At 48.2% G+C, this 15,497-nt stretch overlaps 2 long non-coding RNA genes across 9 annotated transcripts in view; both read left to right on the top strand.

Moving 5' to 3' along the window:
• The window catches only part of LOC129215138 (uncharacterized), a 123,180-nt gene extending 118,904 nt beyond the window's left edge, over positions 1–4,276 (top strand). For 7 of the 8 annotated variants that reach the window (XR_008579916.1, XR_008579910.1, XR_008579914.1 and 4 more), the window contains one exon: positions 141–4,276. This is a non-coding gene — a long non-coding RNA (uncharacterized LOC129215138). The remainder of the gene's footprint in view (positions 1–140) is intronic. The other variant, XR_008579915.1, reaches the window with a different exon arrangement.
• A 1,152-nt stretch (positions 4,277–5,428) lies between these two features.
• Positions 5,429–11,774, top strand: LOC129215141 (uncharacterized). The gene is made up of 3 exons (XR_008579918.1): positions 5,429–5,471; positions 7,727–7,778; positions 11,503–11,774. It is a non-coding gene; the product is annotated as an uncharacterized LOC129215141 (long non-coding RNA).
• Positions 11,775–15,497: the final 3,723 nt, after the last annotated feature.

Here is a 15,497-nt window from a genome sequence, read left to right as displayed (position 1 = left end):
AGAAATGGGATAATAGCTTTGACTTTTTTCCCCTCCAATTATTGTAATTTACAGTCCTGAGAAAGTATTGAATTTAAGAGGAGTTTAATTGTTTGGGGTAAAATAACTTCTCTTGCTTTTTGTTCTTATTTATACTGCAGTTGCCTTTGACTGTTCTGGAAACACAAAGGGACGTTTTGGAGTCTGCAAACGTCACTTCTGTCCTCTTTAAGGCCCCTTCTTGCAGTCGAGCTGATCCAGGTTGCCTCAGTGTAAATGAGCCATCAGGCTGTGGCTCCTGGGGGGCGATGTGGAGGGGTGAGCTCGTGTCCCCTGGGGATGGCGACTGGCCGAGCCTCTGCTCCTCCCCAGGCATCGCTTCTGCAGATGCTCCAGATTATAAGCAAATGTGTCAAAACCCTTTGAGTGATTTTCCTGCCTATTCTGCAGACTAACTCCGAAAAACATTTATGTTCAAGTCTCCACTGGCATTTCCTGATGAAACGGCTGCTGCACTCTGTTATCCGATGGTACCTCGGCAGGTCCCAAGACGCACCAGGCAGAGCAACCTCGTCTGGCTCAGGGGGGTTTGGGGCAGAGCAACCTTTTCGTCCCGTGACTCTTAATGCCAGTACAATACGAAGATGAATTAAAAGACAAATTACTGTGGCACAATGAATCCTAGAATCATTTATGTTGGAAAAGACCTTTAAGATTGAGCCCAACCAGAAAATCCCTGCTAGTTCAGTTATCCTAAGAGCAATTTCCTTTTCCTTGCTTCCTTCAGACTTCCTCTGTCACAGACAAGAAATCAAATTTACCAGGTGAAAATGACTCTTGCCATGTCTGGAAGAAGGCCAAAGTGATTTCAAGAGATCAGTATGGCCCAATAACTATATACTTCTTTATTCATTGCTAGTTCAGATCTATGTATTTTTCTGCTAGTGTGCTCTTTGTGTCTATGTAAACATTCAGTTTGCATTTTACTATATGTCAGTATCAAGCTATTTTATCTAGGAAGTGATGAATCTTCTCATCCTCTTGGAAAAATGAAAAGTGAAATAGACTTTTAAATAGTGTAAAAAATTATCCACATTGTTTGCATCTCATCAGTTCCATCAATTATATATAGCATAGGATTTTCAAGAATACATTTATAATATGTAAAAAACCACTAACATAACTAAATTCTTGCTAAATGGGGTATGCGGAACACTTATTCCTGTGTTTCTCTTTCTGCATCAGGTTGAACTCTGCCTATAACAGCATCTGTATTGTAACAGCTGGAGTGTGGGAGGTACATTGCAGAGCACCATGAAAAATATGCAACTCTTGGACCACGCTTCCTCCAAGACAGAGGAATGCCTCAAAGCCCTGTGCTGGGACCTGGAGGACTTCTAGTCTGGCTCTGCAATTCTTCAGGCCCTAAACCTGGTTTTTATTTACATATGCTTCCCAGCAATAACTTTAACTTCCAGGTCTTGTGAAAAGAAATGAGGAAATAACCGCACAGGACTGGAGAGAGACCCTGGCAGATGCGTCCCCTTCTGGGGAGGACAGAGACCCATTAGAGCCACTCTCGAGGGGCACCCAGAGAAGCCTTCCCCTGCTTCCTTCTCACCTTTGGAAACATAGGAATAGGAACCAGTCCACAAGGAAGCTAGCTCGGTGTTGCCAAAGCCCCTCCTTAACATCATTTCACCCAAGATAGTCTTGGTTATTTGCCCCTTATCTCAAGTCTCACATCCTACTAGGAGCCATTTGGGAAGAGATTTCCCCAGGGGCTATTAACTCTGACTGTGATTCCCTATTGTGTTTGCTAATTCTTCTCTTGCCTTAAATTGATCTGATACAGATATTACAGAGATAATGAGTATAGGGTAGAGCCTACTCTGCTGCATCTCCAGTGACTGCAAGTCTTCCATCGTCCTAATGGGGCACATGCTCTACCCGTACATCAGCTATTGTATGTATACTAGTTTTTCTCCGTTAAAAGTGATCTTGTATGCTACCTATTCATTGTAAAGAATGATTACAGAAGGGATTGCCTCTGAATAATGCAAGCACTCTGGAGTCTTTGAAAATGCAAAACTGTTGATAAATCTATTGTAGCTGAAACAAAATTGAAACAAGCTTAAAAATATTACTCTGGTCTCTTACCCAAGGTGAGTAAATAATTTCTTAGTGGAGGCCAGCTCATGACATAACTGTACTTCCACTGAATGTCTGAGTTAACTTACACAATGGCTACTGTATGTGACTAATGGGTCAAGGTGCTGTGGAGCGACAGAAGAGAGCGTGCAGGCTCCGGTCCTGGGCTGGAGGGGGGTGCTGGCTGCCAGCAGGCATTGGGGGGCAACACGGTGGCTGCTGCTGCAGATGCTTGGCAGCACTGCCTGACCATCACTGTGGTCTGCTGGGGGCTGATGGGTCCCATCTGTCAGAGAAGGGGAAGAGCATCTTTGGTCACAGGCTCGCAAAGCTGGTCAAGAGGCTTTAAACTAAAGTTGCTGTGGCAGGGGAACCTCAATCCATCCCACTCCTACCAGTTTGATGCCAGCGCCAGCAATAGGTGCCCAGAGCCTGAAAAGGGTCACAGGTCAGCAGAACACCTGAAGTGTGGGACAAAGGAATTCCAGCTGGTAAGTCAGCTTCATCGGGGTTCCAACTGAAATGCCTCTGTGCAAACGCACGTAACGTGGGGAACAAACAAGAGGAGACATATGCATGCCTGCAGGGCTATGATCTCATTGGCATCATGGAGATGCGGCGAGATGGAAGGGTACAGGCTCTTTAGGAAGGACAGGCAGGGGAGACAAGGAAGAGGTGTTGCCTCTATGCCAATGACCATCTGGAGGGCACAGAGCTCTGCCTGGGGATGGGTGAGGAGCTGACTGAGAACTTACGTGTCAGGATTAAAGGGAGCACAGGGACAGGGGACACTATAGTGGGGGTCTGCTACAGGCCATCCGATCAGGGAGAATGAGTGGATGAGGCCATCTATAGACAGACAGGACCAGCCTCATGTTCACAAGCCCTGGCCCTCGTGGGGGACTTCAGCCACCCTGATATCTGTTGGAGGGACAACACAGCAGGGCACAAGCAATCCAGGAGGTTCCTGGAATGCATTGATGATAACTTCCTTCTCCAAGTGATAGAGGAGCCAAGGAAGAGAGGTGTTGTGCTGGACCTCGTTCTCACCATCAAGGAGGGGCTGGTAGGGGATGTGAAGCTCACGGGCAGCCTTTGCTGCAGTGACCATGAAATGGTAGAGTTCAAGATCCTCAGGGCAGTGAGGAGGGCACACAGCAAGCTCACTGCCCTGGACTTCAGGAGAGCAGATTTTGGCCTCTTCAGGGACCTGCTTGGTAGATACCATGGGACAAAGTGCTGGAGGGAAGAGGGGCCCAAGACAGCTGGCTAGTATTCAAGGGTCACCTCCTCTAAGCTCAGGAGTGATGCAGCCCAACAAAGGCCTGCATGGATGAACAAAGAGCTCCTGGGCAAACTCAAACCCAAAAAGGAAGCCTACAGAGGCTGGAAGCAAGGGCAGATAGCCTCAGAAGAATACAGAGAAACTGTCCAAGCAGTCAGGGATCAGGTTAGGAAGGCTAAAGCCCTGATAGAATTAAATCTGGCCAGGGACAGCAAGGGCAACAAGAAAAGCTTCTATGGGTATGTCAGTGATAAAAGTAAAAATAGGGAAAATGTGGCCTCCTCTGGAAGGAAACAGGAGATCTCATTACCCAGGATATGGAGAGGGCTGAGGTACTCTGTGATTATTTTTTTTTTTTGTTTGGTTTGTTTTGTTGTTGTTTTTGCCTCAGTCTTCACTGGCAAGTGCTCCAGCCACAGCAGCCGAGCCTCAGAAGGCAAAGGCAGGGACTGGGAGAATGAACCACCTGCTATAGGAGAATATTTGTATCTGTTTTATTGATGAGAAATGTACAGGCAAAACAGCTATTAGCAACATTTAAATTGTCATAATTGCATTGCGAAGTAAACAGGCTTTTCTGATTAATAGAAGTGGTTTGTTTCTCTGGGAATTATTATTTTAGGCTCTGCAGGCTTTGTCAGTCTGCAGTACTGGATATACTAGGCTTCATTTGGAAGGTTTCTGAGAGCAGCTTAAGAAAAAAAAAAGGTTTGTTTTCATTTTAAAAGATGTATCTTATTTCTGGGAAGACCATGTGGCTGGAAGAACAGGCCGCAAAGTAAAATGCAAACCCTCTGAATGTGAGCAATTCCACAACAATTTTCTGTACCTTTCAATTTATAGAGCTTATTTAATGCTAGCTTTCTGCTTCACAGCCAGCGCAACTCTAGATAAAATCTCTCTTCAGTAGCACCAAAGAACAAGTCTCTGTTCATTTGGGGTTGTCTTTCAACACCACAATCTTCATATTGTTTCAGCGTACGTATCTACATACACATATTGTAGAACAGCTCGAGTTGGAAGGGACCTGTGAGGATCAAGTCGCCCTTCATCCTCACCCTGAGGCTCTCAACTGCAAGCGCCATAGGATCCAACCCTTCCCCTCCACGCATCGCTGCCCTCCCGGAGCGTCTATAGCCACCCGTCACAGCACACCAGGCAGTGTGTCATCCCGCCGGCTTTCGCTTACGCCGATGATGTCATAGCTCTGGGACTGGGCCAACGCTTCTCGCTCTTGTTTATTCCTCATGTGTGTCCATTAGTATAGAGACATTTCAAACGTGGTGGGGCAGACTGAAGGACCTTGCTAGCACTCGGACGTTGGTGTGCTGCCCCCAGGCTCACCTTTACTGCGCCTGGTTTTACCCGTTTCCCCCTTCACATCTAGTTTAAAGTTCTTCCAATGACTCCTGCAGAAAGATCCCTTTCCCCCTTTGAGGAAGGTGCACCCGTCTGTGTCCAGCAGGTCCGGTGTCGTGTACGCCGACCTGTGATCGAGCCCCCCAAAGTTCTGCTGGTGAGGCCAGGCTCGGTGCCGGGTGTTGATCTGCTGGGTCTGCCTGTTCCTGCCCTGGAAGCCCAGAGGAGAGCGGTGCTTGTGCTCCTCATCCCTCAGCCCGTCCTCTTAGGCTTCGGGGCCTTGTCTTGAGTGCCCTGGGGCTTCTTACTGTGCCCTCACCGCTGACCACCTGATGCAGCAGTAACGGGCCGTGACGGCCGGGCCGGGCCGCGCTGGCGGCCCCGCGGGGTTTCCTCCACAGTTGGGGCTCGGCAGCGGCAGCTCCTGGCCCCGCCCGGGTCTCCTCAGCCGCGACTGCCGCGGGCGCTGGCGGGGCTCTGCGCTCCCCCCGGGGTTCCCCTGGTTCGGGCCGCCCCCTCCCCCGCGCTGGAGCCCTGCGCCGCGGACCGTGTCGGCCCAGGAGGTGCCGGCCGCGGCGACTGAGCGCCAGCGTCGGTTAACACCGCGTTCAAACCTCCCGCCGCCGCTCCTGGCCCCGCCCGGCTCTGCTCGGCCGCTGACATCAGCTGCCAGCTAACGTGGATTTAGCAAATGAAGGTAAGTACAAAGGCGGCCATTTGTTTCCCCTAGGCGGAATCGCTTGCACTCTATAGTTTATTTGGCTGGTCCTTGACTGGGCTTTGTCTGAGACAGCAGGCCCTGCTCCCAGCGAGCGGCACCGCGGCAGCTGCCCACGGGAACCCCGGCCCCACGTCGGGCACACGGCGTCCGGAGCGGCGGCCCCTCAGCCCGGCCGTGGGAGCCGGTGGCCGGAGCTGAGCTGGCTCTGGAGGAGCTGGGAGGGGGTCTGCGGGGCACAGCGAGGGGCGGCGGCTCCCGCCCGCCTTGGCAAGGTCAAAAGCAAGGCGCAGGACTGGCGGTAAGGCTCAGGAGGGCCGCGGTGAGGGGAACGATGCGGGGTGCTTGGACTGAAAACATGGACGGCAGGACGGGGCAGGAGCCCTGCCTGGGGAGCGCATGGGGCAGGCGAATGCTGCTCGAACCGGCTTCGTCTGGCCAAAGCCACAAATAAGTTTGTACTTGTTCTTGGCCTCTCTGGCATCGTCTGTACAAGGATGTTCCCAGAAATCAACGTGCTTCTGCCAAATCCATGGCTGATGTAGATTAACTGGGAATTTGGCCTTTAACGTTGCATTTGGCCGAGTCCAGCGGAGCATTTTGTTTGCCTCAGGACTGTAAGATCTCTTGACATGTCCTGGGATCACCTCGGCCAGCCTGAGCTATCTGGAGGGTGGTGACACTCATGGCTCTATGCATCTCTTTAACAGATGCTACCTCTCCTGCCTCCGTCGCTCGGAGATCCTCTGGGCTCGTGCTCAGCCCAAAGCATTGTAGTAGCTCTTTACTTCCTTTGGTGGGTTTTTTGTTGCTTGTGAAAGCCCAACTCGTCTCTGTTAAGCTGACGCTGCTGAGCTGTTTCACTGTTTCAGGTGCCAAGACCTTCTCACTCTCGTCGCTGTGACGGGCCAAAATATAAATATGAGGGTGACCTGGTCTGTGCTGAATATTGAAACAGCAGAATTATTGACACTTCCTTTTCAAGGTGGTTACGAATTCTTCTTCCTGAAGTCTGGTAGTTGTTTTGGCAGTTGTTATACTATTACTCCCAACAGAGATAGAAGCCTGTGGATATTAATAGACCTTAGTTTTATCATTTGAGGCTTTTCCATGTAAAACTGCATCCCTGTTTTTGCCAACCTTTTGACAACACTGCTCACATGTGAGGCTAACAGAACAGCATCTACTGATGAGGCTGCTGCCAGACAAGCTGGTGTCTGTAACACAGAGATGCGTTATGTGGTGCAGATATGCCCTCTGTCTTGGAAAGAACTGGCATTTATGAGACCAAATGCTAAGCACCTGTGAGGACCTTATTGTACGGCAACATATTCATAAAAGGACGAAGCCAGATGTTTTCGGTGGTGTTCTCCTACTGGTGCTGGTTTCTGACTTGGTGACTTCTGACTGCAGACCAGAAAGACTGAGTGGTTTGCGGAGTTTGTTGGTATTTATTTATAAACTGAATGGGAACAGCAAATATTTTCTCTGAAAAAACTGTCACTTCAAAAACACAAAGTCTGGAGAAGTGTAAGTGCTGTCTTAAAGCAGATGTATAACATGCATCAAAGGAATTGTGCAGCAGTGGTGCCCATTGCTCTCGACTGACTGCAAAGGGTGCGTAGCTGCTGAGGCTGAAAGGTGGGTGCCAGTGCTATAGATGTCTTGGTCCAGGCAGACAAACCCAGCCCAGGTCTGCTAGCAGAAAATCAGGACTGTGTTCATCCAGAGCAGAGGAACAAGGTGGGCTGATCCTGTACAATCCCTGGACATACCCATGGAGAGCCTTAACAGGAGCATGGGGAGCTTTTGAATTAATGCAAAACTCAGCTCACAGGACACAGACTGTTTGTTTTGCAGTAACTTGGGTATTGCATGGTACAAAGCTCTTGCAATTTCATCCCTGCCACAAGCAGAAAAAATAGTCTAATGTGTTACTGCTTCTGGATATTTTTCTAAAGCTCAAAGAAAATGGTGTCTTTGAACCTTCCCTGTCGCCAAAAAGCTGATCCTTGCAAAATGAAAATTACCATCTGTCCCTGTGATCTGTGACTGGTATTTGGGTCTGACTGCTCTGGTGGGTTTGGACGGGATATTGGACAAAGTACATAAACACATATCATTTCCATGAATATTTGGTTCATGTTCCTCCATAACATTATTATGTATGACATCTGGCATAGAGAATAATTTAAGTTAACACAGCCTTTTTAATTCTCATTTCTGTTTCACAGAGAGCCAACATGTAGGTCCTCCACCTCCTTCTGCTTGACCCTCCTGGAAGAGGTAGTGACTATGATGACTGCGATACTGCCTTTCTCTTGCTAATCTCATTGTCATTAAAATCTTCTTAAATCTGTGCTACTTCAGTGCAGCACTTTCCCCTCTTTGCCCTTTTGTGTATCCAAACCCAAGTCACTTCATGACTCCCTTGTCTGTTTTATTGCACACATAGCAATATAAAAATATCACTGAGGTATCTCTTCAGACTTACAACTTGCACTTAGAAATCTTTTTTAATGTTTCCTTGCATGGACTGTTTATCAGTCATAATGGGTTTTTTAAACAACCTTTTTATTACCCTGAAATGGCTGAAGGAGATGATCCTCAGCAGTTGATAAACCAAAAGAAATCTGTTTGAAGTCGACAGAATGATGCTAACTTTTACCAGCTCAAGAAATGGTCCTTGACAGCACTAGAACAGCAGGATGACTGCCTCCTGAGCCATATAACTTTATGGCAAAACTCAGGTGAATTCAGCGGGGGTGAGAGCAGAGAATGAAATGCTTTTTACCTGGTCTTGAAAGCAGCAAAAGCTCTCCAAACTTAGTGGCATGCTTTTCCTTTAAAATCTGGTTTCTTTGAGCACCATTTACTGATAATTTAAATACCCATTTTTTTAGCCTTGTCCCAAACTGAAAGGTTGCTCTGCTGGCCCTTTTGGGGTTTGGATTCAGTAGTCTGGATGACGGCAGGAGTTTCTGGGAAAAGAGGTTTTGGAGGGCTCTGTGGTGCAGACTTTCCCAGAAATGGAGCAGAAGTTTTACCTTTTAATGTGCCTGATCTTTGCCATAACAAATGTAGTTTTGTCTTTAATAGCACCTTTAGTGGTGGGTATGAATGTGTGTGGTAACTGCCCTCCCTGCAATATGAGGGGGACTCCTGCTTTCGAAGATCTCAGCAGCACCATTGCTGCTTCCTCCCCCCTTCCCTTTCACTTTCTTTTGCTACAAAGCCCGTAAAGTACGAGCACAGTAAAAGGATGGAAACCCCCAAAAAACGGTCCCATTTCAAAGGTTAAGAAAGTTGCTGTGTAATTTGCTTCCCTAGTAGGTGATACTGTACCGTGGTTTGTGAGATTCACTCTGAGAGACAGATGTTAAAAAAAAAAAATAAAAATCTTTTTGGCCTGCAGAGACTTTCGATTAAGGCCTAATGCTGTCTGCTCCTTCAGGGATGCCCCGCGTGTCACGGAGACGACAGCTCTCCTTGCAGTGGAAGCAAAGTGCTGCCAAAGCAATGACTCACGCTGCGGCGATGGGATTCCCCTCCACCCCTCTCCTCTCCTTACTGCCCGACTGGGGCTGGGAGTAAAATGCTTGCTGAGCACTTCTGCCTCAAAGGTTGCTTGTCTCTGACAATTACAGTGACCTTCCTGCTCGTCACCGGCAATTTGGCACGAGAAGGAGAGCCGCAGCAGGCGAGGGCGGGTGTGGGCAGCGCAGGGTGCTCCCCGACAGCTGCTGCGGTGGCCCCGTGCCCTGGCCCCCCAGTTTGGGAGCAGTGGTCAGTCCTCCTCTCCGTGCAGGGACCGGAGCCCCTGGGGCCGGTGTCCTCGAAGGCAACGCGGGGGAGCGGCCCCTCTCCAGGGGTGCCCTTCACGGGTGCTCGCCTGGGGGGAACCGAGCTCCCGGGGCGCTGCTGGGAAGAGGCCAGAAACAGCAAGAAGGGAGCAGCGACGGCTCCCCACCGTCACCGGGACTGCATGGGGAGCATCCACAGAGCTGTCAGGGCTGTTTGCAAAACCTTATTCTGTAGGTGAAAAGACCGCCCTTACTTCATTGATTGTGAAGTTCAGGGGCCAGCTTTCGAAACCCCTGCCAGCTTGGCGCATCCCAGCCACGCTGTGCCAGGCTGTCCGGCACGTTCTGCCGGCTTTGCAGAATCCCAGCGCCTCTGGTTGTTCCTGGTCTCATCCTGCAGCATCTTGCTGCCGGGCAGATGTTCACAGTCTGGGGAGGGCGGCTTGGAGCCAGTGGCCCCAGTGACCCAGGCTGTGTGTCATCTTTAAAAGCGTAGCATCCTGAGGAAGGTTTTGTCCCTCTTGCCCATAGACTGCAGGGTGAGACTCCGGCCCAGGTTCCAGAGTCTTTCAACTTCTGTATCAAACTGTTCCTTTGCAGAAGTTGCTGTTAGGATTCGTTGTGAAAACTACACTAGGATGTAAGGTGAAAGCCAAGTAAAGTTTTAAATTTCCAGATGCAGAATCTGGAGAACAAAAAGCCTATAGAAGCTGAAGGGGAGCTAACAATGGGCTTTTAGTTTAAAGTCAAATTCAGAGGAAACCAAAGAGACCATTTTCGGTCCCAGGAAGGTCAGGCTGTGTCGTTGCTTCTTTGATGTTGCCTCTTAATGGCTGTTGGGTTAGTTTAGTTCCATTAATGTCTCGGAGCAGCTCTCGAGCTGGAGACTTTTTTCTCAGGAGTATTCTTCAAATGTATTTCCAAATGCCCCGTTTACCCGTTACTGATGGTTGGCTGCACCCTTTCACGTACCTCTGTGAATATGGAATATATGGCACCTTCGTGTTACCTTTGGACTAATGGAGTCCTCCTTTTGTAAGCTCTCTGGCTTCTTCCCAAAGTCTATTTGCAGACCACAGGATGCTCAAAGTGCACGTGCCTGACTCGTAGGGAATCCAGCCTGATCATCTCCTGTGTTTGGAGTCTCTCCATGGTTACAAGCAGCTTGTTTTATCGATTGCTGGAGACATGCTCATGTCTTTTAAAAACCATTTATGGCTTTTGTTAAAAGTTATTTAATTCAGGTGTTGACAGGATAGCTCCTGGCAATATTCCCCAAGTCTAATCATTGCACAGAGAGGGAATAACGGGCACTTTGGTAATGAAAAGCATCCTGCAAAGGTTTACATGTGTGTGCAACTCGCACACTGTGAAGAGTCCGTGGGCTTCTGTGTTGATATTTAGTGGAAAAGTGGAGAGGAAATCCCTCCTCTCCCTCGCCAGCACTACCAGGTACAGCATGTGCCGGCAGCCGCCTGCGGCAGCAGCTTGCAGTGGCGACAGCCCTTCCTGCAGCGAGCTCCTGCATGGGTTTTGGTCCCAATTCTTACCAAAAGAAAATACCAAATTGTCCTAAAACTGCTAACTTATGCAGAGAATAATTTGTACCCCTTTCCACATTGACATCAAAATTAAAAGGTATAAAAATAAAGATTTCACAAAGGAAAAATACAATTTCTTTAAAGTGGCTTTCTCAACTATGTGGTGAATTGTGGTTTAAGATAAAAAGAAATATGACTATTTTTGAAGCTGAAGAGGACAAGCATGGCCTTTTTTGTAGTCTTGTTTTCTTTATTTTAGTCAATAAACAGACACTTGGAAGATACAAAGCGCTACTTTATGCAGAAAACAGCAGGGAAGAAATCTGAATGGAGCACAGATATAGGGGATTAATGAATTAGTAGCACAAAGGAGAAATGCAAAGCATGTACCAATGCCGGAAAGAGACCGAATGGTCCCTTATCTTTAAGCTTGTCAGATAGCAGTGCAGTTATTTCTACACTGACTTCTTAGCAAGAAAACATTGTTCAGTGACAAAAAAATTCAAAAGGCTGTTTTTAATTTGGGAGAAAATGAGGCAATATGAGAAAGCTCTGCTTGGCCTAATTAACTAAATCGATATGTTTTCTTTCCTGAGGCTGGGGCTCTGTTTTGTTTACATTGCTGTTAAAAACAGGCTGAAGCTGAAAGTTGTATTGTGGGTTCAGTCCCCAGGTCAGCGTTGATTGTGGTGATTTTCACCGTGCGCAAGCTCTACGCCAGCACAGAGCCGTTCCTCCCTCTCGTCCCCCGGCAGACCCCTGCTGCAGACACCCACGGCTCCGGCTCCCCCCGCAGCTCCCTTCCCGGCCGGCACCCCGGATGTGCCCCGTCCCTCGGGCGTCAGCACGTGTCCCGTAGCGTCTCTCCTTGCCCCTCGGCAGGACGCATCCCGGCGATGGAGGTAAATGCAGAAAACAAAATGGAGCAATAAAAGTGCTTGTGCTACGACCACCACAAGAGATCACGGAATTGCCCCTGCACTGACGTTACTGGGGTTTGTGTTTCCACTGAAACGCCAACAGACCGGGTCGCTGTGCGTGGTTCGGGGGTGCTTGCTGTAGCCACGGGTTTACCTTCAGCCCTGGGGCTCGTGGTCCTCAGGACTAGGACCAAGCTTGGTGTTAGATCCTTCTGAAAAGGGCCATGCAGCCTTAACAAAGCACAGTATCAGCAAGAGTTATTCTTCCTGACACCACACCAAAAAGTTGCCGCTCCTGCCTTTAATCAGTTATCACAGGGAGGAACTACTTCCCTTTCTCTTCCCCGTCAGGATTAACCAGCTCACTTCAGAAGTGCTTCACCTGTCTTCTGGTGCACCAGGTGTTTGTCAGAGGTGAGAACAGACGCTTGGGGCTGGTGAGGGACCAGCGGTCGGCGCAGCTGGGGCTCGTCCTCTTCTCCTAAACAAGGTGCTAAGTGTGTCCTGCTGCCAAGGGGCTGGGCCTCGGCTGCTGCGGGGGTGGCAGTGCTGATGGGGTGGAAGGAGGTGATGGTGGGACCAGGTATGGCTCAGAGCCGTGGCTCTCGCGGCTGAGTGGGTCGGTGGACTGCTGTTGGTGGACTTTGTGGTGTGGGAATGGTGCCGTGGCAGCCGCTGGTTTCTGCCCCTCTGCGGGCAGGGGCTCATAGCGGTGCTCTCGCTGTGCCCTGCGGTGCTGCTTGCCTGGACTGCGACAGAGAGCGGGCGCTTTGGTGGGGGAAATTCCTCACGAAGTGGGAAATGCTGAAGAACCACAGGACTGCCGGCTCTTGCAGTTTGTCGGGTCTCTGCTTGGCTCCGTGAGTAAAACAGTCTCATTTCTTTGGTGCTCAGCTCTGGGAAACCTTTCAGTCAGAGCAAATGCTCAAATTCACCAGGGCAGCGTAACAAACATTTCAATGATTTTTGTCAAAGTATAATCAGTGCTTAGAAATTCAGCTGTCCGGGGGACCACTGTTACTGCACGTGCTGTAACAGACGATTTCTTGGCTGTTGAGAGTGGCCGCTGGTCAGCGGCTGGCAGGACACTGGTCCTTGCTCATGGTGTTGACGATCTTGGTGCTGCCGAGGGGTCCCTCGCGCACGCCCCTTCCCCGGGCGCTCCTCTGGTGTTACCAGCTCGTCCTGTCTTTAGTAAAACCAGTGCCAGGGCTCTGCTTAAACGTGCCACGAATGTCGCTTCCTCCTCCAGTGAACAGCTAAATCTGTGCTTTTCGTGTGTGTGTTGGTGTTGTCCTGTTAACGGTGTTGTGTTGAAAGAACGTGAAATGTATTTGTTTGGTTAACAGTGTACGTTCTCCTTTAAAATGATGAACCAAGCAAGAACAAGGCACTGTGCAGCTGGGGCATTATTTAAATCTGTTTGGAAACCTCATGCTAATATTTAAATTGCTTCTCATTTTAATTGAAATATTTACTTCTGGGAAGGTGGAAGATAGAGGCGTTGCTTGCAAACCTTCATGGCATTGACACAGCCGTGGTGGGTGATAAATACCAACTTGCAGAAAAAATAAATATGTAGAGGCATTTTCTCTAGAGGCTCAGCAATGAGAAAATAGTGAGTTAAAATGTTTTAGTTATGTGTTGGAAAAATTAGCAAGAGCCTGCATTAATTGAAATTCAGTTCTTCATGTATATCAATTCCTTATCCTTCTGGGATTCTGAGCAGTAAGAAAGAGAGCAACAGATTAAGCTAAATGTTGGCAACGACAGAGATAAATTGAGGGTTTAAAGCCTGTGTTGAGACAAATTACTACTAAAAACCTGCTTGCTCTCTTTTCTTGACTTCTTATAAGACCGAGTACTCCGTAATACAACAGACCTGCTGTTTGTAAACCTGGCTGTGGCAGGTAACAAAAGGAATTTAAGCTTTGTGGATGTGATCGTGTTAATGTTTTTTTCTTCCATGACTTGAAAGTGGATGCTGTGGCACCCTTACTCTGTCTTAAGGTCTTTGTGGCGTGTTTGAAACAAAATGTGTATTTTACACGTACCACATGTAGAATAAGCCAGTTTGCTATTCTGCGGTATTGTTTTAATTTCCATCCCCTTCTACCTTGCGGGTACTTGTCTAATCTAAAAGTCTGCAAATCAGGCTTGGTAATACTAGTAAATTTTAAATCAGCATAAATAACACAGAAATTAAAACCTAAGAGCGCAGGAATGATTTGAGTGTGGGCACTATCAGAGGCTTTAGCTGCCTTCTGAGCTTTCTGCATGTTGCTGACACATTGAAAATTATTTATAGAGCGTGTGTGCGCTATTGTTTCTAATTTAAATATGTGCACTGACTGTTTTAAGGCCTGGAGCCAGCCCCACTGGAAGCAGGAAGGCTGTTCTGTGCTGTTAGTAATACTGATCAAAATGGACACATAGACCAAATCGTGCTGTTGTGGCAAAGGAAGTTCTGCAGGGTCAGGACTGAAATGTTTCATGTTGCACACTAAGAATCAAGTGGAATTTTTTTCTCTTGTTGGGTGGAGGTTTTTTTACTTTTTTTTTTTCCCCCAGCAAGCTGGTTGAAAAGTGTTTTATTGAATTAGGATAATCAAAAACTTATACCCCTGAGACCGCACAATCGATTAAGTTGTAGCTGTGGAATCCAGAAATTGAAGTCCAAGGTGCAGTGGACTCAGTAGCCACAAATGGAGGGTAACTAATCTCTGGATACTGTCATTATTTCTGTATGTTTCTTTGGTGTCAGCTCAGCATCATCGCAGTTCTTAGTGGATCCGCACTTGTGCGTAGTGAGTTGTTCGTGAAGCTCTCATTAAATGCCTGACACGAGCGGTGGAGTTGCAAGCAAACAGCAAGGTCTGGCTCCGCGTCGGTCCCTGCGCTCGGCTGCCCGGGCGCTGCGGCAGGGCGAGCACCCCACGGGGCATCCCGGCAAGGAGCGCGGGCCCCGGGAGGCGATGCCGTGCCCTGGACGCCAGCCCTGCTTTTCAGCACGCTCAACTGCGGGGCTGGGTGCTCGACCGAAACAGCGGCCGGTAGAACGCGGGCTCGGATGGCGTGGTTTGGGACAGGCTGGACTGGGTCACACCTTTGGAGAGTGAGAAACTGCCCAGGATTAACGAATCGCAGGTCTAGCCGCTCAGACCTGCACTTGCACTGGGCCCTCTTTGCCAGCGTCTAGAACTTACCTATAGGCTCATTTCAAATTAAACAATAAGCATCTGCATTTGTAAGTAAACAGTTGTTAAATTTGCCCAAATATTCAATTTGTTCCATCCCAAGGATTTCCAATCAATATTGCAGTCTAGCAGAAAAATAATGTAGTAAGCCATTATTAGAATAATGTTGTGTTTGTTTGTTGATGCTCATGACTGACAGCAAATCTTTATTTTAATTAATTCTTAGATTAGTTAAATAAAAGCCGTTCTCATTTTTCATTCTGCTCTTTTTAAAGTTTTATTATGTGCCTGGTACTGATAAAATTGGTAGCATTCTATGTTCTGATACTCTGTAACTGTTATTTCTCAGCACTGTTGATGCAGGCCTATTTTTATTTTTGGAAGTTGAGTACAAATAGCAATACCAGTTTTCATAAAATGCTGTGGAAACAAGTTGGTTTGGAAGTTCCACTCTGCATGGTTCTGATTAAAGGTATTTTGCATATATGCTAATGCCGTAGCAACTTCCAACTTGGCTGTCTTTACGCGTATCTCGCAGGGTATG

The sequence above is a fragment of the Grus americana genome, chromosome 19 (assembly GCF_028858705.1).
Source record: "Grus americana isolate bGruAme1 chromosome 19, bGruAme1.mat, whole genome shotgun sequence".
Classification (NCBI taxonomy): Eukaryota; Metazoa; Chordata; class Aves; order Gruiformes; family Gruidae; genus Grus; species Grus americana.
The sequence above is the reverse complement of the archived record's forward strand: the minus strand, read 5'-3'. Positions and strand labels throughout refer to the sequence as shown.